Source organism: Eucyclogobius newberryi, unplaced genomic scaffold, assembly GCF_026437365.1.
Source record: "Eucyclogobius newberryi isolate DKJ021-1_F unplaced genomic scaffold, fEucNew1.0.hap1 SCAF_46, whole genome shotgun sequence".
NCBI classification, from domain to species: domain Eukaryota; kingdom Metazoa; phylum Chordata; class Actinopteri; order Gobiiformes; family Gobiidae; genus Eucyclogobius; species Eucyclogobius newberryi.
Window position 1 is genome coordinate 108,483 of NW_027316123.1, and position 12,162 is coordinate 120,644.

The following is a 12,162-nucleotide window of genomic DNA, read 5'->3' on the forward strand; positions in this document are numbered from 1 at the left end:
TGCACTGTTTGACCCCAGAAAAGCACTCCCCTGGGGCCTGGAGGTGATCTGACCATCAGAGTATAGCACCATATGCCCCTGAGGGACTTAGAGTAAAAACCGAAATAGTACACTATTCCCGAAAAGACTCTGTCATTTTTCGGCAATAGTACACTATGCCCATCGACTCTGTCGTTTTCCCGGGCCGTAGTATGAAGTTGTGAGCAAAAGGGGTGAAAATGGGTTAAAATGTGAAAAAAACACCAAAATGAGCAAAATGAAATAATCCCCCATCATCAGTGCACTGTTTGACCCCAGAAAAGCACTCCCCTGGGGCCTGGAGGTGATCTGACCATCATAGTATAGCACCATATGCCCCTGAGGGACTTAGAGTAAAAACCGAAATAGTACACTATACCTGAAAAGACTCTGTCATTTTTCGGCAATAGTACACTATACCCGAGCGACTCTGTCGTTTTTCCGGGCCGTAGTATGAAGTTGTGAGCAAAAGGGGTGAAAATGGGTTAAAATGTGAAAAAACACCAAAATGAGCAAAATGAAATAATCCCCCATCATCAGTGCACTGTTTGACCCCAGAAAAGCACTCCCCTGGGGCCTGGAGGTGATCTGACCATCATAGTATAGCACCATATGCCCCTGAGGGACTTAGAGTAAAAACCGAAATAGTACACTATACCTGAAAAGACTCTGTCATTTTTCGGCAATAGTACACTATACCCAAGCGACTCTGTCGTTTTTCCGGGCCGTAGTATGAAGTTGTGAGCAAAAGGGGTGAAAATGGGTTAAAATGTGAAAAAACACCAAAATGAGCCAAATGAAATAATCCCCCATCATCAGTGCACTGTTTGCCCCCAGAAAAGCACTCCCCTGGGGCCTGGAGGTGATCTGACCATCATAGTATAGCACCATATGCCCCTGAGGGACTTAGAGTAAAAACCGAAATAGTACACTATACCTGAAAAGACTCTGTCATTTTTCGGCAATAGTACACTATACCCGAGCGACTGTCGTTTTTCCGGGCCGTAGTATGAAGTTGTGAGCAAAAGGGGTGAAAATGGGTTAAAATGTGAAAAAACACCAAAATGAGCAAAATGAAATAATCCCCCATCATCAGTGCACTGTTTGCCCCCAGAAAAGCACTCCCCTGGGGCCTGGAGGTGATCTGACCATCATAGTATAGCACCATATGCCCCTGAGGGACTTAGAGTAAAAACCGAAATAGTACACTATACCTGAAAAGACTCTGTCATTTTTCGGCAATAGTACACTATACCCGAGCGACTCTGTCGTTTTTCCGGGCCGTAGTATGAAGTTGTGAGCAAAAGGGGTGAAAATGGGTTAAAATGTGAAAAAACACCAAAATGAGCAAAATGAAATAATCCCCCATCATCAGTGCACTGTTTGCCCCCAGAAAAGCACTCCCCTGGGGCCTGGAGGTGATCTGACCATCAGAGTATAGCACCATATGCCCCTGAGGGACTTAGAGTAAAAACCGAAATAGTACACTATGCCTGAAAAGACTCTGTCGTTTTTCGGCAATAGTACACTATACCCGAGGGACTCTGTCGTTTTTCCGGGCCGTAGTATGAAGTTGTGAGCAAAAGGGGTGAAAATGGGTTAAAATGTGAAAAAACACCAAAATGAGCAAAATGAAATAATCCCCCATCATCAGTGCACTGTTTGCCCCCAGAAAAGCACTCCCCTGGGGCCTGGAGGTGATCTGACCATCATAGTATAGCACCATATGCCCCTGAGGGACTTAGAGTAAAAACCGAAATAGTACACTATACCTGAAAAGACTCTGTCATTTTTCGGCAATAGTACACTATACCCGAGCGACTCTGTCGTTTTTCGGCAATAGTACACTATATACCGTTGGACTTAGTCATTTTTTGGGCTCGTGGAAATAAGCGTTCAGCTCAAGAGTCCCGGGCTAAATCACGCTGCTCCCGAGAAATTCCTACGCTGCTCTCACGCGGGATGTGCAAAATGGTAATGCTGGGAGGGACGGGCGGGCGGTTTTTGAGAATGACGTTTTTCGCAATCGAAACAGGTACATTTCCTGGTTGTGCGGCTACCGGGGGAGGAGCTCGTTTGACGGACACACGAGAACCGCGATCGATGGGCCCCGTTCTGGTTTTATCCAGCTTCCAAGGCTCCTTCACAGCCGTAATCTCAAGTCATGGTTCGGAGGTGCGGAGGTGAGCGTCGGATCACGGAGCCTCTGAATGGAGCCCCGCGCTCCGCGCTCCTCCGCGCTCTAAGCGCCGCTCAGACCGGGCATGAGAGGGTCTATTTTCGGCTTGATTTTACCAGACTCGCGGGCACTTCCAGAAGCTTGCTGTTTGCTCTGATTGCTCGGGGCAGAGCACAGTGTCACGCTGACCACGGGCTGTACGTGGAGGTGAGAGCTGGTTGTAAGGCGGATCACGGAGCCTCTGAATGGAGCCCCGCGCTCCGCGCTCCTCCGCGCTCTAAGCGCCGCTCAGACCGGGCATGAGAGGGTCTATTTTCGGCTTGATTTTACCAGACTCGCGGGCACTTCCAGAAGCTTGCTGTTTGCTCTGATTGCTCGGGGCAGAGCACAGTGTCACGCTGACCACGGGCTGTACGCGGAGGTGACCCGCTCCGTGATCTTAGCTTCGCCCAGACCCAGGGCCATCCACCCCGCACACGGCCAGACTTTGCCCGGCCAGGGAGCACCTTCTGCGGGTCGGAGGCTCCGGGTCGGAGCCCCTGGAGCCTGGAGCCCTCACCGGGCCCCGAACTCGGCTGCCGGAGGCAGTGCAGTGCCTCATGGATAAAAGTGCACCCAGCCGGTCTCGAACTCGCGTGAGCATGAATCAACCATGAAAATGGTACAAATCATGGTTCTATGTATACCAGACAAGGAGCTTGGTCGACGGGCACACATGACCCGCCATCGTAGGGCCCCATTCTGGTTTTATCCAGCTTCGAAGGCTCCTGCGCACTGCGGTTTTGTTTACATTTTGCGGCTGTGGTTTGCTCCGGCTAACCTCACGCCGGACACGTTGGAAGCGAGGCCGAGACAGAGGTCCCACCAGGCGCGGGGCGTCAGTCTGACTGGCTTCCCCCGCGCCTGGCCCCTTGTCTCCGGAGATGGGACCGTCACTCACCCCCGCACTGAAGGACGCGCGGCTTGAAGGATGATGGCTGTGCTTAGCCCCTGTGCCAGGTGCTCTGAGCCAGTCCCCTTCAGCCTCAACGCGTCCGGTGGGAACACAGTCCGGGCCCATTGTCACTCACCCCCGCGCAGCAGGAGGCGCGGCTTGAAGGATGATGGCTGCGCTTTGCCCCTGGGCCCAAGGGCTCTGCGCCAGTCCCCTTCAGCCTCAACGTGTCCGATGGCTCTGCGCGGGGCGGGGGGCAGGGCCGGCGCATACTTTTGGTCCGACTCCGGTCCCTTCCTCGTCTCTGAGTTTGTCAAATGCAGCGCCTGTCCAGGGCTCACTTTGCTATCAACTGTGGCTGGTCACCGCCATCGTAGGGCCCCGTTCTGGTTTCATCCAGCTTCGAAGGCTCCTGCGCACTGCGGGGTTGTAGGCATTTGTGGTCCTGATTTGCGCTGGCTCACCCTCACGCTGGACACAGCGCCAGATGATATATTTGGTCCGACTCCGGTCCCTTCCTCGTCTCTGAGTTTGTCAAATGCAGCGCCTGTCCAGGGCTCACTTTGCTATCAACTGTGGCTGGTCACCGCCATCGTAGGGCCCCGTTCTGGTTTCATCCAGCTTCGAAGGCTCCTGCGCACTGCGGGGTTGTAGGCATTTGTGGTCCTGATTTGCGCTGGCTCACCCTCACGCTGGACACAGCGCCAGATGATATATTTGGTCCGACTCCGGTCCCTTCCTCGTCTCTGAGTTTGTCAAATGCAGCGCCTGTCCAGGGCTCACTTTGCTATCAACTGTGGCTGGTCACCGCCATCGTAGGGCCCCGTTCTGGTTTCATCCAGCTTCGAAGGCTCCTGCGCACTGCGGGGTTGTAGGCATTTGTGGTCCAGAGCCCCGGCTCTAAATTAAACCTGTTACCCTAGTAGGCCGGCCTCCGGGTCCCCCCTCTCTTCTTCGGTTATGGAGTACATTGGGCGCGGGGGCAGCCAGTGGAGGGCAAGGGCCCTGCCTCCAAGTGTGGTGTAGGGGACAGGGGAGCCAGGGCCTTGGGGTCCTGGTGCTTTTTATCTTTTAAAGTGGCTCAGAGTACCAAGGGCACGGACTTCCAGGGGGCTGCACCAAGGGTGTGTAGCTCGTGTGGGGGTGCTTAAGTGTGGGTACCCGGGGACGAAAGGTGGGCCGGGGCCGGCGCGAGCCTCTGTGGTGAGTGCTGGGCCGTTCCCTTGGTACTCCAGTCAGAGTACCAAGGGCACGGACTTCCATGGTATAGTACCAAGGGCACGGACCTCCAGGGGGCTGAACCAAGGGTGTGTAGCCCGTGTGGGGGTGCTTAAGTGTGGGTCCCCGGGTTCGAAGGGAGGGCCTGGTCCCCGGTGGTCATCCCCGGAGTCCCAGAGCCTGCAACCCGGGGAAGAGTGGCCCGTCCCCAGACTGAGTTTGGGGGAATGCGGGGTGGCTCTGGAGGGGCTCCAGGGGTTCCAGGGGGTGCTCGGCGGAGGCCATGCCCAGCCAGAGTGGCCCTTCCCCGGGCAGAATCTGGGGAGAGTGGGGGGTGGCTCTGGAGGTGCTCCGGGGGCTCCAAGGGTTCCAGGGGGTGCTCAGTGGGGGCCATGCCCAGCCAGAGTGGCCCTTCCCCGGGGTGAGTCTGGAGGAGTGGGGGGTGGCTCTGGAGGGGCTCCAGGGGTTCCAGGGGGTGCTCGGCGGAGGCCATGCCCAGCCCGAGTGGCCCGTCCCCAGACTGAGTTTGGGGGAATGCGGGGTGGCTCTGGAGGGGCTCCAGGGGTTCCAGGGGGGTGCTCGGCGGAGGCCATGCCCAGCCCGAGTGGCCCGTCCCCAGACTGAGTTTGGGGGAATGCGGGGTGGCTCTGGAGGGGCTCCAGGGGTTCCAGGGGGTGCTCGGCGGAGGCCATGCCCAGCCAGAGTGGCCCTTCCCCTGGGTGAGTCTGGAGGAGTGGGGGGTGGCTCTGGAGGGGCTCCAGGGGTTCCAGGGGGTGCTCGGCGGAGGCCATGCCCAGCCAGAGTGGCCCTTCCCCGGGCAGAATCTGGGGAGAGTGGGGGGTGGCTCTGGAGGTGCTCCGGGGGCTCCAGGGGTTCCAGGGGGTGCTCAGTGGGGGCCATGCCCAGCCAGAGTGGCCCTTCCCCGGGGTGAGTCTGAAGGAGTGGGGGGTGGCTCTGGAGGGGCTCCAGGGTTTCCAGGGGGTGCTCGGCGGAGGCCATGCCCAGCCAGAGTGGCCCTTCCCCGGGCAGAGTCTGGGGAGAGTGGGGGGTGGCTCTGGAGGTGCTCCGGGGGCTCCAGGGGGTGCTCAGTGGAGGCCATGCCCAGCCAGAGTGGCCCTTCCCCGGGCAGAATCTGGGGAGAGTGGGGGGTGGCTCTGGAGGTGCTCCGGGGGCTCCAGGGGTTCCAGGGGGTGCTCAGTGGGGGCCATGCCCAGCCAGAGTGGCCCTTCCCCGGGGTGAGTCTGGAGGAGTGGGGGGTGGCTCTGGAGGGGCTCCAGGGGTTCCAGGGGGTGCTCGGCGGAGGCCATGCCCAGCCAGAGTGGCCCTTCCCCGGGCAGAGTCTGGGGAGAGTGGGGGGTGGCTCTGGAGGTGCTCCGGGGGCTCCAGGGGGTGCTCAGCGGAGGCCATGCCCAGCCAGAGTGGCCCTTCCCCGGGCAAAGTCTGGCCGTGTGCGGGGTGGGTGAACCCTGCTCCGCCTCACGCGAGTTCGAGACCGGCTGGGTGCACCTTTATCCATGAGGCACTGCACTGCCTCCGGCAGCCGAGTTCGGGGCCCAGTGAGGGCTCCAGGCTCCAGGGGCTCCGACCCGGAGCCTCCGACCCGCAGAAGGTGCTCCCTGGCCGGGCAAAGTCTGGCCGTGTGCGGGGTGGGTGAACCCTGCTCCGCCTCACGCGAGTTCGAGACCGGCTGGGTGCACCTTTATCCATGAGGCACTGCACTGCCTCCGGCAGCCGAGTTCGGGGCCCAGTGAGGGCTCCAGGCTCCAGGGGCTCCGACCCGGAGCCTCCGACCCGCAGAAGGTGCTCCCTGGCCGGGCAAAGTCTGGCCGTGTGCGGGGTGGGTGAACCCTGCTCCGCCTCACGCGAGTTCGAGACCGGCTGGGTGCACCTTTATCCATGAGGCACTGCACTGCCTCCGGCAGCCGAGTTCGGGGCCCAGTGAGGGCTCCAGGCTCCAGGGGCTCCGACCCGGAGCCTCCGACCCGCAGAAGGTGCTCCCTGGCCGGGCAAAGTCTGGCCGTGTGCGGGGTGTGTGAACCCTGCTCCGCCTCACGCGAGTTCGAGACCGGCTGGGTGCACTTTTATCCAAGAATCAACTGGAGTGTGGAGCTTCTACGGGCCTCCAGGGGCACTGCCGACCCAGAGCTGTGCCCCGGCTTCAGTTCTCTGTATCTCAGGAAGTTTTTTATTTATACATTTATTTCATCCATAATCTCTGGCGCCTAAAGGGTTAACCTGGTTTTGTCTGACCAAGAGTGTGGAAATGTAGGAACAGCCCTGAGGAAGACCACAAAATCACATGCCTGAAGGGGAAAAATATGTTTTTTTCACCACACCATGTCAAAGTGCCCATTATTCACAAGGAAATGCTAACTGCTGGAGAACCCAGCAGGCAAACCACTATCAGGTGTTTTGGGGCTGTGGTGTTGCTCAAAAATAATGGACTGAAATTCACAGGGCACTGCAGACTGTTTTTGACTTTGCCATCCCACTCAAATTTAAAACTATGTACTTGGGCCTCAACACTCCTGCCATGGACACAATAAATGGATACCCTTGGAACATAGTTTTGGCTGTAGAGAAAAAGGCCATCACAAAGAAATGCTCGACACCAACCACGCCAACGATCAAAGACTTGACTGACATAGTAACAGACATTAGACATTGGATGAATGGAAAACAGTGACATTCAGGCTTAATTTGGATAAGCACTAATTTTATTGACTTGGACCAAGTAGGCCCCTATTTTCATTTAAAGGTGATTTTGTTTTTATTTTATGTTATGTTATGTTATGTTATGTTATGTTTTATGTAACTATTAAGTTCTTTTAATTACAATTTTTGCTCCCTGGTCGTGTCCTGTATTGTTTTATGTTTAATCAAAAGAAAAGAAAAAAGGACACACAGAAATAGTTCATTTTCTCGCTACGTTATGCCACACGTTTCCCTCCCTTGCCTAATTTATTCGATAAAGTAGCTGAAATAGCTCAGTTGGGAGAGCGTTAGACTGAATATCTAAAGGTCCCTGGTTCAATCCGGGGTTTCGGCAGGTGTACCTGAATGTTAGTCTTTGCTCAAAAATACAATGAATAGGAATGCTGGGTCTATTGGATATTTTGCGAGATCAGGACATAAATGGCCTGGAAAGGATCTATAAAACATAAACAGCAAGCTTTCGTTGGAACATTGTTAGCATGAACATGTTTGGTAACATGTTTGGTTTCGCTGAATGTTGTACCCAAGACCTTCTGCGTGTAGGGCAGATGTGATGACCACCACACAATGAAACCATGAAGCAGAAGTTTGCCTACTTCAATGCTGCTCTCTTTGATATAGCCCAATGATCAAATGTCATACTTATTTTCAAAACAGGATATCCTGTAGAAAGGTGTGGTTCAACGGTATAGCGGTTAGCGCTCTGAATCCAGAGTTTTTCTTCATTTCTTATTGCAATTAGAGGGACAAGTCTTTTATGGATATGCATCTCTGTGGCGCAATCGGCTAGCGCGTTCGGCTGTTAACCGAAAGGTTGGTGGTTGGAGCCCACCCAGGGACGACTGCGCACCTTGCCAGAGCAAGCAAGAAATACAATCACAGAAGTAACCACTGTATCTAATTATGTAAGGAAACCAGGAAATCATTATGGCGCTGCGGCTTCCTTGGTCAAAGGGCCTGTTTAGTAAACAGGAAATGCCTACTCTTTTGTCTATGAAAAATATTTACAAGGACAGAAAAGCCCACAAGAAGAGCCCTCAAACCCATACCTTTCCCCCTCAAGTTTACTGCTGCTACACTTTGCATTAAGAGAGGGAAAAGTATTGCTGCACATCAAGATTATTTGCACTGTTTGCACTCCTTGTTTCTCATTTTTTTGGCAAGGGATGATTGATGTAAAGACTTATAGATTTGGATGAAAGTTATCCTTCCAATGACCAGTCTGCGGTTCCATGGTGTAATGGTTAGCACTCTGGACTCTGAATCCAGCGATCCGAGTTCAAATCTCGGTGGAACCTTGAGTGCCCCGAGAGCAGCGTTACTCTTTTGAAAAAGTGCAGAAACAAGAAGAATCTTTGGGTAAAATCTGTGCTTACCCCCTGAAAGGAGCCAACCAAAGCATACAAACTAAACAAAGCTGTTAAAATCTGGTGTTGGTTTTCTTATGACCAAGCTTATGATTCAACGCCTGGATTACAAAAGGCGTAAACGTTTCACCGCATTGCAAAAGAAACTCAAATGAAAAGCATTGATGTGTTGAAGGAATCCTTTGACTTGGAGAGACAGGACTTTTATAGGACTTATTATAAGCAAGAAATGAAACAAAGAAATGACCACTATAATCCTCTGACAGTAATCTTTGTTGAAACCAATCAATCAGAACTTGCGAGGGGAATCATTTCTAAATGATCTCAATGCATTGGTAATCTGGACAACGTTCTGCTAAGTATATTCTAAACCAATGGGAACGAGAAGTTAACCTGGTTTTGTCTGACCAAGAGTGTGGAAATGTAGGAACAGCCCTAAGGAAGACCACAAAATCACATGCCTGAAGGGGAAAAATATGTTTTTTCACCACACCATGTCAAAGTGCCCATTATTCACAAGGAAATGCTAACTGCTGGAGAACCCAGCAGGCAAACCACTATCAGGTGTTTTGGGGCTGTGCTGTTGCTCAAAAATAATGGACTGAAATTCACAGGGCACTGCAGACTGTTTTTGACTTTGTGTCAAGAAATGAGACATACACCCGATGCTATTCCTTAACACATAGAGAACACAATTCAACTTAGAATATGAAACGACACAGAAAGATCAGACATTTGTATGGCATGCATGGGAGAAAACGCGGGGACTGATCACGCAAGCTGTTGTAAGCAGCTTACGTGATCCTCCTGCGTCTCACCCCCGCGTCTCACCCTGTTATTTCCCATGCTGGTTGGTTTTATTAGATATTCTGGAATAGGCGGGTCACATTTCTCATTGGTCAGCTTCACATCAAGGCACTTGGTATTTTTCCGTAGAGATCAAGCCTTGGGTAAACATTACCCAGACTCCTCTGGGTTATCACCCCCCCTCTGGTAAACATCCTTTGGCCATCTTTACGACCCCTTCACAAATCCAGTTTGTCACACACCCGTTCTTCTCTTAGACTAATGATGCAGATAATATATCACTATTATGCAGATAAAATACATCACAGAAATATAATCATATATTCACATTTTATCACATTTCCCTCCTGTTTATCAAAGCATTAGTCTACTGTCTCATATGCCAAACACATTACTCTTTTCAGTTTTCAACATGTCTTTCATATAGGTGTTAAAATGACACTTTTACACTCAAAAAGTCTATGCACATTTCTCAACATTGAACACACTTCTTTTCTCTCGGCCCACAACATTTCTACAGCATTACTGTCCTAAATTTTGAGTCAGATTGGTCAATCTCTGTAATTTGACAAACAGACAATTTATCTTGTCTATATTTTGTGCGGTGTGATGGGAAATATAGAAGTACAAGCGGAAAGCCCTTAAACCCGCTGCTCTCTGGTCAGTCACTTTGACTCGTCAGGGACCTCTCTGGACACCCCAATAGAATCAAATACGTAGTATCAGGTGCTACTGGGACCAGATTGTCCACTAACCTCTCGCCCTTGACCCTGCGGTATGGTTCTGGGTGATGCTGATCACAAAAGCGATACATAGGCACAACGTCCCACAAGTGTCCCCACATCACCATACGTCCTTGCTTGGTTTCTTAAGAGACCTCCTCCCGCTGCTCGCTTCGGTCACACCTATGACACATATGAACTGGTACATTTCCCATCTCAATTCATAATCTCATTAACATTACATGTAGTTATGTTGTAGCAGATAAAAAATACACTCTGTTCGTGCAAACAACAGTGGCTGTATAATATGCCATTGTGTTTCTTCAGCCTCTGTCATGTCAATTATACATTGTACATTATTACACATCATGCATTTCATAACCTTTCAAGTTGATCACTTATTTGCTTCCCTCTATTCCAGGTCTGTGTATGTTTCATTTCCCGGTATACACAGTTGTGTATGTTGATCGATTGTCCCGATTGTCCCGATTGTCCGGTGCATAATACAGGTGTTCAGCACCCATATTACCGTCATCACTTGATGATGATAACTCGTTGATTCTTTTTCACAGAGTATGGTACTCTGCGCACCGTAGCCTCTGGCTCTCGTTCATCGTAGCAGAGTATAGTACTTTGCCTACACGAATCTGTCTGTCGTCTCTGCATACAGAAACGAAGAATACAAACAAAGTCCTGCGTCTGCGATGTTAAGGATCTGCCGCTGTGTTGTCCAGACATTTCTCTCACTTTCCCATGAGAGCACCCATGTTCTCGTCCCTCCAATGGTCGGTGTGAGGACGACACGATGTGGCTCCGTCCACCTTGCTCGTCCACTTGGCTCGTTTCTGTAAACACCACATCTCCAACACGTTCTCTGCGGTGATAAAGTCTTTTCGACAATTCAGTGTATTTCAGTTTTCTTGTTTACAATTTTTTTTTTAGTAATTTTTGATTCGGAATATTTGTTTACACGTACAATAGCCCTCCTTTTTGAGATATGGCTTTGCCCATTTCTCAAACTTCTACATTTAACCAAAATTCAATAATCCAGATAGTTTACAACGTTCACTAATCCAGGATGTAATCAAGGAAGAGATGGAATTGCGTCTGTCACTCCACTCCGCAATGTCACCTCTTGACTTTTCACAGTTCAGTGGTCACATCCCTGGCTGAGCCCCCCTTCCACGGCGCTGGGCCCCCACCCTGTGTGTCTGTAATCCGACACTGCCTCTGCGATCTGTAACTTGTAAATCTGTTTTACCACCATTTGTTTCAAACTCTAAAAGTTTCAAACTCTAAATGTTTGGTTGTCCATGTGTGCGCGCGTATGTATGTATGTGTGTGTGTATGTGCAATACAACTACAAATACATCAAACAATAATAATTATCTCAATAATTCCCCCGTTGAGCTGGCCATAAGGGTCAGTTCACAACTTAGAATTCTTCACATAATTAATAATTTCACATCTCCTCTGTTTGTGTGGCCTGCATAAAGTCACACATCTAATGTAATATGTGCTAATCTTTTATATGTGCTTCAGGTGAGATTCAAACTCAATCTCTCACACCTGCTCATGTGGTGCTTTACAAACATTGTGTATTAGTTTGTTCTAGCAAGTCTATATGTGTATTAACAATCAAAATGATTCTAAACCTTCCCCTTATCCATAAGGCACGTCATTTTATCAGTCTAACCATCTCTTGCCTCCGTCCTGAGTCCTATAATGTTTAAGTCCTATTATCACTGGTTTTCATAACTTCTATAGCGTCTAAATTTAGATGATATTGTCTTATTTAAATCTATTCAATTCTTGATTGAATCTCAACAATCCTTCAGGTATTTACTTTAGAATGTCAAATTCTTTCCCTGTTAATTTTAACTTTTCCTATTACCCATCACGTCAACCCCCCCTGAGGTGGAGTTGCTGTTAATTGTCACTGTGATACGTAAAGATAACGACATCTGCTCCATCCTGAGTCCTCTCCAGATTCTTTGCCAGTCAATAGCCCCTTATCTCTGACTATCTTTATGACTTGGTGTCCTGTTGTCTTTAGTTAATGACCCATTCATGTCTTTCCAAGGAGGACATTGGCACGTCACTATTTAACTTATTCCCTCACTTACGTCTACATCGCAATACGAGGTTTCCTCATGATAATACAAATAAATAAGTTACTGATATAACTTTTCACTTTACTTA

The 12,162-nt window shown here is 50.5% G+C and overlaps 2 non-coding genes across 2 annotated transcripts; both read left to right on the forward strand.

Annotated features, from left to right (window-relative positions):
* The first annotated feature begins 7,325 nt into the window (after nt 1-7,325).
* Nucleotides 7,326-7,398, forward strand: trnaf-gaa (transfer RNA phenylalanine (anticodon GAA)). The gene has a single exon. It is a non-coding gene; the product is annotated as a tRNA-Phe (tRNA).
* An 892-nt stretch (nt 7,399-8,290) lies between these two features.
* On the forward strand, nt 8,291-8,362 carry trnaq-cug (transfer RNA glutamine (anticodon CUG)). The gene has a single exon. It is a non-coding gene; the product is annotated as a tRNA-Gln (tRNA).
* The last annotated feature ends 3,800 nt before the right edge of the window (nt 8,363-12,162 follow it).